This window comes from Elephas maximus, chromosome 4 (assembly GCF_024166365.1).
Source record: "Elephas maximus indicus isolate mEleMax1 chromosome 4, mEleMax1 primary haplotype, whole genome shotgun sequence".
NCBI lineage: Eukaryota > Metazoa > Chordata > Mammalia > Proboscidea > Elephantidae > Elephas > Elephas maximus.
The window spans coordinates 12603117-12617734 of NC_064822.1; positions in this window are offsets into that span (position 1 = coordinate 12603117).

A 14618-nucleotide genomic window follows, 5' to 3' on the forward strand; every position below is an offset into this window, starting at 1 on the left:
GGGTAAGGTCGTGGACAAATCCAAACTCCCTTAGGGATAAATTCCTGGGCTGAGGGCCGTTGGGCCACAATTTCAGGGAACATCTACTTCAATTGGTATAACATAGTTTATAAAGAAAATGTTCTACATTCAACTTCGGTGAGTAGCATCTGTGGTCTTAAAAGCCTGTGAGTGGCCATCTAACATACTCCACTGGTCTCAATCATTCAGGAGCAAGGGAAAATGAAGAAAACTAAAGACACAAGGGAAAGATTAGTCCAAAGGACTAATAGACCACAACTACCATGACCTCCACTAGGCTGCGTCCAGTAAAACTAAATGGCACCCAGTTATCCCCACTGACTGCTCTGACAGAGATCACAATACAGGGTCCCGGACAAAGCTGGAGAAAAATGAAGAACAAAATTCTAACTCAAAAAAAAAAAAAAAAAAAAGGACCAGACTTACTGGCATGACAGAGACTGGAGAAACTCCAAGAGTATGGGCTCTGGACACTCTTTTAGGTCAGTAATGAAGTCACCCCAGAGATTCATCTTTTAGCCAAAGATTAGACAGATCCATAGGACAAAATGAGACTAAAGGGGACACACCAGCCCAGGGTCAAGGAATAGAAGGTAGGAGGGATAAGGAAAGCTGGTAATAGGGAATCCAAGGTTGAGAAGGGAGAGTACTGACAAATCATGGGGTTGTTAAGCAATGTCATATAACAGTATAAGTGTTGTTGCTGTTGTTAGGTGCCGTCGAGTCGGTTCCGACTCGTAGTGACCCTATGCACAATAGAATGAAACAGTGCCCGGTCCTGCGCCATCCTTACAGTCGTTGTTATGCTTGAGCTCATTGTTGCAGCCACTGTGTGAATCCACCTTGTTGAGGGCCTTCCTCTTTTCCGCTGACCCTGTGCCCTGCCAAGCATGATGTCCTTCTCCAGGGACTGATCCCTTCTGACTACATGTCCAAAGTATGTAAGACACAGTCTCACCATCCTTGCCTCTAAGGAGCATTCTGGCCGCACTTCTTCCAAGACAGATTTGTTCATTCTTTTGGCAGTCCATGGTATATTCAATATTCTTCGCCAACACCACAATTCAAAGGCGTCAACTCTTCTTTGATCTTCCTTACTAACTGTCCAGCTTTCACATGCATATGATGTGATTGAAAATACCATGGCTTCGGTCAGGCGCACCTTAGTCTATTTAAACCTTATGAATAGCAGCGAAACACTATAAGTACTGATTGTTTAATTAGAAGCTAGCTTGTTCCGCAAACCTTCTAAAGTACAATTAAAAAAAAAAGGAACAAATCTTGCATGAGGCCACTATTATAATAATTCAAGAATAGGTTTAAACATACACACACACAAATCTTTCATGGTTACTAGGTAGGAGGAGGGGGAATCACTAACCAGGCAGTAAAAACCCATTGCCAAACCCATTGCCGTCAGACAAGTGTTAGCTTTGATGAAGGGAAAGACAACACACAATATGGGGAAGTCAGCACAACTTGACTAATGCAAAATCATAGAAGCTTCCTAAACACATTCAAACACTTTGAGGGACCGAGTTACTTAGTCTCAGGCTAGGGACCATGGTTTCAAGTGACATCTAGGCCAATTGGCATCACTTAGTCCATGTAGAAAATGTTCTACATCCTACCTTTGCGAATAGCATCTGGGGTCTTAAAAGCTTAAGAATGGCCATCTAAGATACATCTATTGAGAAGAGGGGAATGAGGAAAACCAAGGACACTAGTCCAAAGGATTAATGAAGCACATAAGGCACAGCTTCCGCCAGTCTGAGCCCAGAAAAACTAGGTGGTGCCTGGCTACCACCACCAGTCGCTTTGACCAGGATCACAATACATGGTCCCGGATAGAGCAGGAGAAAAACATAGAACAAAATTCAAAATCACAAAGAAAAAAACTAGACTAACTGCTTTGACAGAGACTGGAGGAACTCCCAAGATTATTGCCCCTGGACACCCTACTAACTCAGAACTAAAGCCACTCCTGGAGTCCACCTTTCATCCAAAGATTAGACATGGCTATAAAACAAACAATAACACAGGTGAGGAATGTGCTTTTTAGTTAAACCAAGTATACAAGACCAAATGGTCAACACCTGCCCAAAGGCAAGATGAGAAAGCAGGAAGAGACAGGAAAACTGTACGAATGGACATGAGCACCCAAGGTGGAGAGGAGGAGGGTGCTGAAACATTGTGGGTATTGCAACCAATGTCATGAAACAATTTGTGTATAAATTTTTGAATGAGAATCTAATTTGTTCTGTAAACTTTCACCTGAAGCACAATAAAATTAACTATGTAGATATGTGTGTGTATATATATATATATAAAAGCAAATTTAACCCAACAGTATATAAAAGATTTATACCCACAACAAAACAGGACTTATTCCAGGTATACAAGAAGGCTGGTTAAACATTTGAAGACCAATTAATGCAATTCATTACATCTCCAGGCTAAAGATGAAAAATCACACATTAGAGGACAGACATCACCTGATTTCAAGACAGCAGAAAGCCACCATAATCAAGACAGTGTGCTATTGGCCAAGGAATAGACAAATAGATCAATGGAACAGAATACAAAGCGCAGAAACAGACACACACAAATATAGTAAACTAATCTTTCACAAAAGAGAAAAAACAATTCAATGGAGAAATGATACACTTTTCCATAAATGGTTCTGGAATAACTGAAAATTCACAAGCAAAAAAGAAAAAAGAGTCTATAAACAGATCTCACACCTTTCACTGAATTAACTTAAAAGTAAATCACAAAGCCATACAACTTTTAGTTGCTAGCATAGAAGAAAAACTACGTGTTTTTGAGTTTGGTGATGAGGTTTTAGATACAAAATCCTGATTCATGAAATTTAAAAAAATAGTAAGTTGGACTTCATTCAAATTAAAATCTTCTCTATGAAAAATGCTGTTAAGAGAGACTAGGAGATAATATTTGAAAAATACGTATCTAATAAAATATTTGTATCCAAAATATACAAAGAATTCTTAAAACTCACCAGTGAGAAAACACAAACATACAAAAAAAAAAAATAAAAACTGGACAAAAGGTTTCAAGATATACAGCTGGAGAACAACCGTATGAAAGGATGTTCAACATTATATGTCATTAGAGAATTGCAAATTAAAGCAATGAGAGACCACTACACACCTATCATAATGGCTAAAATCCAGAAAAAAAAAAAAAACTGACACTATGGAATGCTGGCAAGAATGTGGACCAACAGAAACTCCCATTTACTGCTGATGGTAATGCAAAATGTTGCAGGCACTTTCAAAGACATTCTGGGAGTTTCTTATAAAAAGTAAACGTAGGCTTACACATTTGTTGTTGTTGAGTACCATGGAGCCGATTCTAATTAATAACAACTATATAGGGCAGAGGAAACCCTGGTGGCATAGTGGTTAAGTGCTACGGCTGCTAACCAAGAGGTCCAGCAGTTCGAATCCACAAGGCGCTCCTTGGAAACTCTATGGAGCAGCTCTACTCTGTCCTATAGGGTCACTCTGAGTTGGAATTGACTCAATGGCAGTGGGTTTGGTTTTGGTTTTATATAGGGCAGAGTAGAACTGCCTCACAGGCTTTCCTAGGCTGTAATCTTTATAGTAACTGATAGCAGATTGCCAGGTCTTCTCTTCCGCAGAGCCACTGGTGGGTGCAAACCACCGACCTTTCCTTAGCAGCTGAGGATAGCTGCTTTATTTATAATTTCCAAAAGCTAGGGAGCAACAAGACATTGTTCAATAGGTGAATTAACAAACAAACTGTAGTACCTTCACAGTAAAACAAAACAAAATAAAAACAGAAAACCAAACCCACTGCCATGGAGTTGATTCTGACCTCATAATGACCCTATGGATGGAGTAGAACTGCCCCCATAACGTTTCCAAGGAAGCAATCTTTACAGAAGCAGACTGCCACGCCTTTCTCCCATGGAGCGGCTGGTGGATTCAAACTCCCCACCTTTCAGTTAGCAGCCGAGCACTTAACCACTGTGCCACTAGGGCTCCTTAAACATCCACACAATGAACTATTATTCGGTGATGAAAAATAAATTAGCTATCAAGGTATGAAAAGACAAAGACAGAGAGCAACCTTAAATCCTTAGTGAAAGAAGCCGGTTTGAAAAGGCTATATCATATATGATTCTGTCTTAGAAGAAGTGCAGACAGAATGCTCCTTACAAGCAAGGATAGTGAGACTTTGTCTCACATATTTTGGACATGTTGTCAGGAGGGACCAGTCCCTGGACAATCACCCTTGGTAAGGTTGAGGGTCAGCGAAAAAGAGGAAGACCCTGAATGAGAAGGATTGACACAGTGGCTGCAACAACGGGCTCAACCACAACACTGATTGTGAGGATGACACAGGACCAGGCAGTGTTTTGTTCCGTTGTTCATAGGGTTGCTATGAGTTGGAGCTGGCTCAATAGCACCTAACAACAACAACAACATATGACATTTTTGGAAAAGTGAAAATATACAGTAAAAAGGTCATTGGTTGCCATGAGTTCCAGGGTAGGGTACTGTCATGGATTGAATTATGTCCCCCCAAAAATGTGTGTATCAACTTGGTTAGGCCATGATTCCTGGTATTGTGTGGTTGTCCTCCATTTTGCGATTGTAATTTTATGTTAAAGAGGATTAGGGTGGGATTGTGACACCCTTACCAGGTCACATCCCTGATCCAAAGTAAAAGGAGTTTCCCTGGGGTGTGGCCTGCATCATCTTTTATCTCTCAAGAGATAAAAGGAAAAGGAAGCTAGCAGAAAGGGGGGACCTCATAACATCAAGAAAGCAGTGCAAGGAACAGAGCACGTCCTTTGGACCTGAGGTTCCTGCACTGAGATGCTCTCAGACCAAGGGAAGACTGATGCATCACAAGGACCTCCCTCCAGAGCAAACAGAAATAAAGCCTTCCCCTGGAACTGATGCCTTACATTTGGACTTGTAGCCCACTCGACTGTGAGAGAATGAACTTCTCTTTAATAAAGCCATTCATTTGTTTTATTTCTGTTATAGCAGTACTAGATGACTAAGACAGGTACAAAACCAAAACAAAACAAAAACCCATTGCCTTTGAGTTGATTCTGACTCATAGCAACCCTATAGAACAGAGTAGAACTGCCCCCTAGGGTTTCCAAGGAGTGACTGGAGGATTCCAGTTGCCGATCTTTCGGTTAGCATCCGAATTACTGTACACAAAGTGTTTTTAAGGAAATGAAGCTACTCTGTATGATAATATAATGGTGGATAGATGATATTATGCATTTGTCAAAACCCACAGGACTGCACACCACAGTCTATGCAAGCTTTATACCTTTAAAAAGTTTTAGGAAACGAAATTCCAATGTAAACTATGGACTTGTTAATAATAATGTACTGATATTCGTTCAGAAAGCATGGTGGCTAGTGGTTAAGAGCTTGGCTGTTAACCAAAATGTCAGCAGTTAAAATCCACCAGGCACTCCTTGGAGACTCTATGGGGTAGTTCTACTGTGTCCTACAGGGTCACTATGACTCAGAATCGACTGGACAGCAACAGAAAATGAAGAACACCAAGGCCACACGACAACTAAGAGCCCAAGAGACAGAAAGGGCCACATGAACCAGAGACCTACATCATCCTGAGACCAGAAGAACTAGTTGGTGCCCGGCCACAATCGATGACTGCCCTGACAGGGAGCACAGCAGAGGACCCCTGAGGGAGCAGGAGATCAGTGGGATACAGACCCCAAATTCTCATAAAAAGACCAAACTTAATGGTCTGACTGAGACTGGAGGAATCCCGGCGGCCATGGTCCCCAGACCTTCTGTTGACACAGGACAGGAACCATCCCCGAAGGCAACTCATCAGAAATGAAACGGACTGGTCAGCGGGTGGGAGAGAGACGCTGATGAAGAGTGAGCTAATTATATCAGGTGGACACTTGAGATTGTGTTGGCAACTCTTGTCTGGAGGGGGGATGGGAGGATAGAGAGAGAGGGAAGCCGGCAAAATTGTCAAGAAAGGAAAGACTGAAAGGGCTGACTCAAGACGGGGAGAGTAAGTGGGAGTGGGGAGTGAGATGTATGTAAACTTATATGTGACAGACTGATTGGATTTGTAAACGTTCACTTGAAGCTTAATAAAAGTTATTAAAAAAAAAATATCCATTCATCAATTTTAAAGAAACATACAACACCAAAGCAAGATGTTAATAATAGAAGAAAATGTGAGAAGAGAGGGAAGTTTATGTGGGAACTAGAGTCCAATTTTCTGTAAACCCATAACTAATCTAAAAAATAAAGTCTATGATATTTTAAAAAATGGTGAATGTACCACCATTCCCCTCCTCAGTGGAGTATGACTGAGATCCTCACAAAAATTTGATATTATAAGATTTCAATTTCTGCTCTTGTAGTGACTCTAAAACACCCTTGAGGTTTTTATTTCTGTGCATGTTAATGACTCCCGAGCACATGCAGGCATTATGTAAGTATACATATGTTCTTACAAGGGTGACTATTCCCTAATATTTGGTTGTAACGGTCTATATAAATGCTTTGGAGTAGTTTATCTTTTTTATTTTCATTGACCACTGATGTTTTTGTTTGTTTGCTTTATTTATGAATTACCTAAAGATTTGTGTTAAATCTGTAACTACGATGGTGGATTTTGCATTTTCTCCTTCTGTATCTGTATTTGCATAAATTGAAGCTACACTGTTTAGTGCATGCAAGTTGTTGTAATAACCCTCTTTAATTTTACTGTTATTTTATTTCTGCTAAAGAGCATTTTGCATGGTAATAAAATAGGTATACCAACCTTGCTATGCTTGGTGTTTGCCTGGTATTTAAGACATCATTTTTTATTCCTTTTCTCTCAACCTTTACTTTGTTCTGAAGTTTTTAGGTTTGTCTCTTGTAAACAACATAGGGCTGAATCTTTTTATTTATTTGTCCATCCTGACAATCTTTGCGTCTATCAATAATAAATACATTTGGTTTCATTGCTATTCTATTATTTGTGCTTCATATTTGGCCCATTCTCTTATATTCTTTTCTCCCTTTTGCTTCCTTTTGCCCTGATTTTTTTTTTTTCTTCTTTACTTCTATGGAAGTTATGCATACTACACTGAAACCTGTGAGAACTGGAACTTGACGGGACTGCATTGTTTTCCTAGGTCTAGAAAGTTCTCTGACCTGGACAGTGTCCTTACTAGTGCTCTGTATAAAGAATCCTACGTCCTTTTAGTTTTCCCTCTCTGACAGGTTTACACCTCACACAGTTTCCAGCTTTCCCTGGTCTTACTGTATTATGATTCTTTTTGTGGCTCCTCTTGACACTTTTTTATGTGTACTTAAACAGTCAAAAATAAATACAATTATCCATCTTCCAAATGATATAAAGTCCTTAGAATCTTTAACTTTAATTACCACAATTGTCACTCATGTTATAATATTGCCTTTTATTTTAGTATTATTTTGTTTCTTAACCTCAAAATTTAGATTTTATTGAAATTATTACTACTAATATTTAGATAATATTTACATTTATTTACAAGTTCCATTGCCCACCATTGCCTACATGTAAGGCTATTCATCTGGGTTTATATTCCTGTTGACTGAAGTATATTACACATATTTATTTGAAAATGACTTTTTTATTCTTTTATTTTAAGGCAGAGTTTTACTGAAAACAAAAATTTGTCTTAATAGCTCCCATTGTTGCTAATAAGAAGACACCTTCAGGCTTGCTTTTTTTTTTTTTTAAGGCATTATTCGTTTTGTTCTTCCCCCTTTTAATATTTCAATATTTTCCCTTAAGTGATTAATCTTTTAATATAATATGGTTTTATATATATACATATTCTTTCCCTGAATATTTTCTCTTCATCATTTATTCTCATGTCTCATTACTAAACTGCGATTCAAATGCTGGACCTTTTATTTCTATTGACTGTTTCTCTTGACTTGTCTTTCACTTTTTCTACCTTCTATCTCTTTCTGCCATCTTGAAAAAACTTTCCAGATACACACTTCATTTATTTAATTGTTTATTCATCTGGGTCTATTCTGTTTGTACCTAGTTTTGTTTTTCATGTCTAGATTTCAATTTGGCCATTTCAAAAAATTGCTTCATCATTTTTTTACCTTTGATCTTTACTCTTGTTTTTAAATGCCTCTTTTATTTGTTCAGACATACCTGACATATTTATTTTTTAATTCCTGACTAAAAATTGCAGTATCCGAAGTCATTGAAGTCTTTCTCTTCAGTCTGTGTCTTTATCCCCTTACAACCTAGAAAACCCTATAGGGCAGCTCTGCTCTGTCACATGGAGTCTCTATGAGTCGAAAATCAACATATCAGCCCCTAACAATAACAACTACATGCTCTTGCTTGTGGTGAGTTGCCTTCTTGCATGTTTTCTAATTTTTTTTTTCACTGTAAACTCACATTTATTACAAGTTTATATTTAAGAATACTCTGGAGAGTGAGTTAATATATCATCCCTCCAAAACTTTGCATTTGCTTCTATGTATACCACAAACCTGGGACTATAATAAATTAATTTCTGTTCTTGAGGTGTTTTATTTTCCATATGAACTGAGTCCACAATTTAATATGAGGGTTAGCTTTTGCTATGAATTATCAGAAGAGTTTTTTTTTTTTTTTCATCCTGTCTGAGCTAAGGTCCTTTGCTGTTTCATCCTCTGGGGCAGGCTTATTCCCAGTTCACCATTATAGTGACGTGTATCTTCAGGTGTCCTGTTAGACTTTGCCCCTTGGTCACATCCTTTCTATAACTTCAGTTTTCAGAACAAAAACTTGTGTTCACCAAGTTTTAGTAAATATTTAAGAGGGAAATCTAGATTCCATGTCCTGCTTTTCACTTGGATTCCCATTTTTAAATTTGCTTTCAGTTTCTCAGAAAGCCTTACTTTCCTGACAACTGAGCAATGCCATGCGTGTAGTTAGTTTCAGTAAGATAGTGTCTGTTTGGGGTCTGAAACTTGTCTTTTCTCATCTGTTCTAGGCATGGATCAGTGCATTAGATTCTTTTCTTTTGTCCTCTATCACATTAATTTTCTCCAGCATTTTTAAGTTTTAAATTAATTATAAAATAATTTATATTATGAAATAGTAAATTAAGGTGTTAGTGTCATCATATAAAGAGAAAATGACCAGGGTCAAAATTCATAGATTTAGTCACATGGCTTTAATAAAGTCCAAAGTCTATTGTCTCCAGGAAATCCACTTTCTTTTCTATACAACTAGGGTATGAAGATCATATATGTGAAACTCCTTCTTGATATGCAATTCACCCTACAAATAAGTGGTATTATATTTTTTTTTACTAAAAATCTTTTAGGATCTAAAATGATATGAAACAAAAATAAATAATAAGAACAATTATAAGGAATTACGTAAATTTGTAAGAGAAGGTCCTTTTTAGTTTTTAGTCGTTAGGCTTTCAGTGATCTTTTAAGTCTTTATAATCTATATACCTTATTCGGTCTGCACACACAGATGCAGAGAATATGTTTTATACTATAAATGCATCTGTTCTGGCGAATATTTGTAAAGTATAACAAAGAAAACCTCGTTTGTTATATAGTTTCCTTCATCCTCAGCCCTGAAGTGGAACCATAAACCATAGTTAATTTCATTCCCAGAATTTTTATTTAGCAAGACAGCTGTTCGCCATCACTTTTTCTGTGACTTTTCAATTTACAGCATATATGATTAAATGGATTTGTAAGTAAAGGCCAAGGAGCTACTAGATGAACTTTACAAAATTTAATTTGAGTGTGTCAGGGGCTTATTTTTCATTGGAACATTTAGGTCACATGGGCACTGACTTTGAGTCAGGTATCAGCCTAGTTTTAGAGACAATTTTTAAAATAAGCTGTGTAACAATAATTATCTGAAAAGCTGACTTAAAATTGTCCTGATTTTCTCACTGGTAACATATATTTGGGAAAGGAATGGATTCTGTTTTCATAAACCCATTACTTATGTTGCCTATTTTGCTACTGTAGTTTAATTTTCTTAAATATTCTATTGACAAAAAATGAAATATTATAATACCAATATTAATATCTTGTACTATTACTAATTTTCCAATCTTTTTTACCATTATGTTGCATGTGAAAGCATAAGAAAGTCTGTAATTCAGAATATTAAAGCTGGAGAAATAAAGAAGTTATTTGTTAAAGTGTATAAATGGAAATTAGCCTAAAAAAAATGGGTTAATAATTTTTATGTGTAAGCCTAACAAATTATAATTATAAACACATGGCCTCTTTTTCTTATATCTATAAAAAAAAATGGTAAAAAGCGAAAAAAATTGCAGCTGGTACAGATCAGATTAGAACATGAATTCTCTTTCTTGAAGCATTTTCAGAAAACAGCATTTACATTATTCACAGTATTTAAAATGCCAAGGAACAGCCAAACTCCAATCTCAGCAGGCCACTAACACCTGATTTTTAACCACATTTTTTTTGCAGGGAAAATAAGTATTTTACAATTCAGAAAGCTGTGTTCCAAGAATTTTAACTGTGGATAGGTACTAAAATACTGATAATACAAGTATACTGAGGAATTACCTTCACTTCAGGGTTTTTTGGCTTATCTCCTTTTCAGAAAAGAATACCTTCTTTAATTACTATTTCTCAAGAACACTTTTAACATTATAGCAATAGAGCGAGAAGTCCAATTGATAGAAAAATATCGCAATCTATGCCCTATTTCCAGGATGCATGCAATCATCATTCAGATTGAAGTGAGAAAACTTTCTTTAAACAGGAGCCAACAGCAACATCTGTGCGCAACTGAACCTCAACCAGTTTATCCCATATTTTAGAATGTGCACATTTCCTCTAATTTTATAGACTCCTAAAGCCAAACACAGTGAGAAGCACTATTTTGTAATCATTTTGATTTATGTATAAGCAGGAAGTTTACAAAATCCCTTAAATTACCCTCATAGATTTGTAGCTCAATTAATCAGATTCAATTAGTCTAGATAGACTGGCTGAAGATCCTGTAAGACAAACCAAAAAATATACTGGGACACCATGCAGTTTACTATTAAAAAAAAAAGTCTCATTTCCATACTCACCCTTGCACTAATGTGTTTTTTTCAAAGTATTTGGAAAAGAAGCTACATATGTGAGAAATGCTATGAATACAGTTGTATTTTGCAGCCTAAATATTTTTCCATATTCTGTCTCCAGTTACATGAGTCTAGGGTCAGGACACACAGTAAATATCCTTGGTACTTGATACCTAACAGGCTGAGAAATCTTTTAACTCCTGTCTAGTCAGTTGACAAAGGTAGAGAAACTCCATGTCATTAACTCAGTCTTGCTATCACCATCCCATATTCTTCCAGCATATATTAAAAATAATGGGAAATAACGTGTCCTTGGTTCCATACTTGGTCCAGAAACACTGATAAAATTTACATACATTATTTATTTTGATTGCTACTACTCAAATGAAAAAAGTCCCAATATAACTCTTACTTTAAAAGTGAACATAACAAGTTTTAGAGATATTAAAAAATAAAGGGAAGGAAAGGAGTAAGAAAGGAAGGAAGGAAGGAAGGGAGGGAGGGAGGAAGGATAGATGGAAGGAAGGAAGGAGAAAAGAAGAAGAAAAAGGAGGAGGAAGAGAAGAAGGAAGAGGAGGAGGATGAAGAAGAACAAGAAGAGCAGAAGGAAGAGAAGGAGAAAAGAAAAGAAAAACTCAAGACCATACAACTGTTAGTGGCATTTATTCTAGGTCACATGGCTAGCAGCATTACCAAGAATTAATACGTGGTTCGTCTGAAACCAAAACCTATGCTGTTTACCTCTTGCAGGGCCCTGTGGCAGATACTAATACGATTTCCTTTATCTTTTTGACACACGGCTAGATATAGTTTACAGCCTCCTTGCAGTTAGAGGTGGTCAGATGCATGTGGAATATGTTCATGGTCTGGCCCATTAAAGTCTTTCTCCCAAAACCCTCACTATATCTTTCCTATTTGGAAGATAAATGAAGGACTAAGACGTTCTGATGGAGAGCAAAGCTACACAGTAGACAGGGCCTGAGTCTTTGAATCACCACATAGAAAGCTTTCACAAGACAGTGAAGTACTATGTGAGCAGGAAGTAACTCCTATAGGGTTAAGCTGCTGGGCTTGGGAATTCTTAGAGCAGTCGACTCACTCTGCCTAATGCAAGCCGAAGTAGTTGGAGCAGCACAGGACGTAGCAGCTTCCACTAGCCATCCTTCTAACCTCTATTTGTCCTATTGACAATGAAGTTTAATCAGGCACTGATTACACTCAATCCTCTCAATATGTTAGCTTCTCACAGATGACAATGCCTCCATCTTTGCAGAATGAATCCTTAGAATATCACCTTAGGAGGCAAGCCAAGGGAGGACATTAGGGAGACATCTGAGCCCTAAGAAAGTCATGCCATGTAGGTAGTTGTCTATAGCCTGCACTGGGTGGGTCAGTCCTATTGAATTCCGTTTCATTTTCTGTCAAAAGTTGAAAAGACAAATAATAAGGAAAAATAAACAAATTCACTGACTGGCTCATTAGATTGCTAAAAGTGTATTGTGTATGGACAGAAGCAGAATGTCACCAAAGTGACCCTAATACTCCCCAACATGTTTTCTCCTTTACAAAATGGGCAACTGAGAGCTTGACAAAACTAACACCATAATGAACCTGTAAGTTTTTCTCCTTCCTCTGCCTGCCTTCTCCTTTCCACATACATTTGTTAATGGCTTTGTTTTGATCTGATGCAAATAACTTTGTCCTTTGTTTTGATCTAATGCTAATAATTTTGTTTTGTTCTGTCCAACTACCTGTGACTTACAACCCCCCACAGGGAAATTAGAGCCCAGATGTCTGACTTACATATCTTTAGCCTGATAAGGAGATGTCCAGTATGTATCTCGTTAGTCTGAAAAAGAGTCTCTTGTCACTATCTTGTGACAAAAAACTCTTCCGGCCTTGCCATCTGTGGGCTACAAAGACACATCTAACCCTTGTAAAAATTCTATGTAAGCTCTAATGTAAAAATTGCTTTTTGGGATTCCATAGAGACAGTCTGTATTACTGTTGGGTTTCCAATGGTGTACATCTCCTAAATAAATTTTCTCACTCTTTCTAACTTGGAGTATGTTTCATTGGATCGATTCTCCAGGGCATGAGTCTTAATTGGGAAGCACCGACGTTATTTTTAAATGTAAGGCTATAAAAGAAAACAAACGCTTTACTTACTTCTTTGAATATAGACAAATGTTTATAATCTCTGTGGAAAAGCTAAAGAAACAGGCATCCGTAAAGAACATGCCAGTGAAAGCTTCACCTCCTCATAGATTTCTGCAACCTCAGGCCTTGAGTCAAGCTCCAATGCCAATAAATTATAATAACCACAGCAGAATAATGTTGCCTTATTGCTGTTACGGTTATTAATACAGTTACTATTGAGAATTCTATTTGCGGCATGCATTACTATGGATATGAGCTTATCTTCACAATATCCCTGGAAGGCAGACGAATGATGATTTTTATCAACACCATTTTAGTGATGAAGGAACCAGAAAAGAGAAGTGCAAAGACATTTGCCATGCAAATGCTGGAAATTTAAGAGAGTTAGGTTTAGAATTTAAAGTTCTTCAATTGTTGCACACTTCAGCAACGGTTCACACTCATGGGCTTTTAGACAGAGTGCCTGTCCTGTCATTGAGACAGGTTTTCTCTGAGGACAAAAAAGAAAATAAATCTTAATGGCCTTGGTAATTGAGGTAGATTCAAAAGGCTTTAAACTATGAATTTGTTGTTTTTGTTGTTGATATAGGCATGTCCTAATAGAATCAAGCTATCAAAAGAAGGAGAGGACATAGAGCAGGAAGAGGAGCTTAAATAGATTTCCTACAAAGGATATTTCAATATCAATCTACAAAGCATATAGAGATGTTACCTGATATTCATATACTATCATAAATTCAATGAGTTTATTTCTGTTCATACATCATTGGGAAGACTTAGGAATAGTAATTCAGAATTGCCCAGGAGAGGAATTACTGCGCAAGCTAGACATTAAAGTAAATGTCCCATGACTCAATGCTATATTCCAAAGGCTCACTACTTATATAGAATAAAAGCCAAACTTAGCCTGACTTGCTAGGTTCTCACTGGTCCTTTACTAAACCACCACTTCTTAACACATGCTACTGGCACACGGGATAAAGTCTAATCACCCCACCCTTCATTCCATTAAGTCCCAGAAACTTTCATGCCTTTCCACGTTTAATTATGTTTATCTAATCCACTTAGAATAATGGTCTGGTTGATTTAAATGTCAATCTCTTTACACCCTTCAAAGGGCTTGCTTTAAAATACTACAGCTACCTTGAATTCCCAGGTCATCTTTGTAGGATCGTTCACTACCTCTCTAGCTTTTGTAGTTATCAATGAATGGCTTTGAATCCTTGCAGCATAAAAATTGTCATGCACAGTGTTTTATTTTATTTAGTTTTCATAAAAACTAGCATAGTGTTTCAGACCTACCAAGTGCACA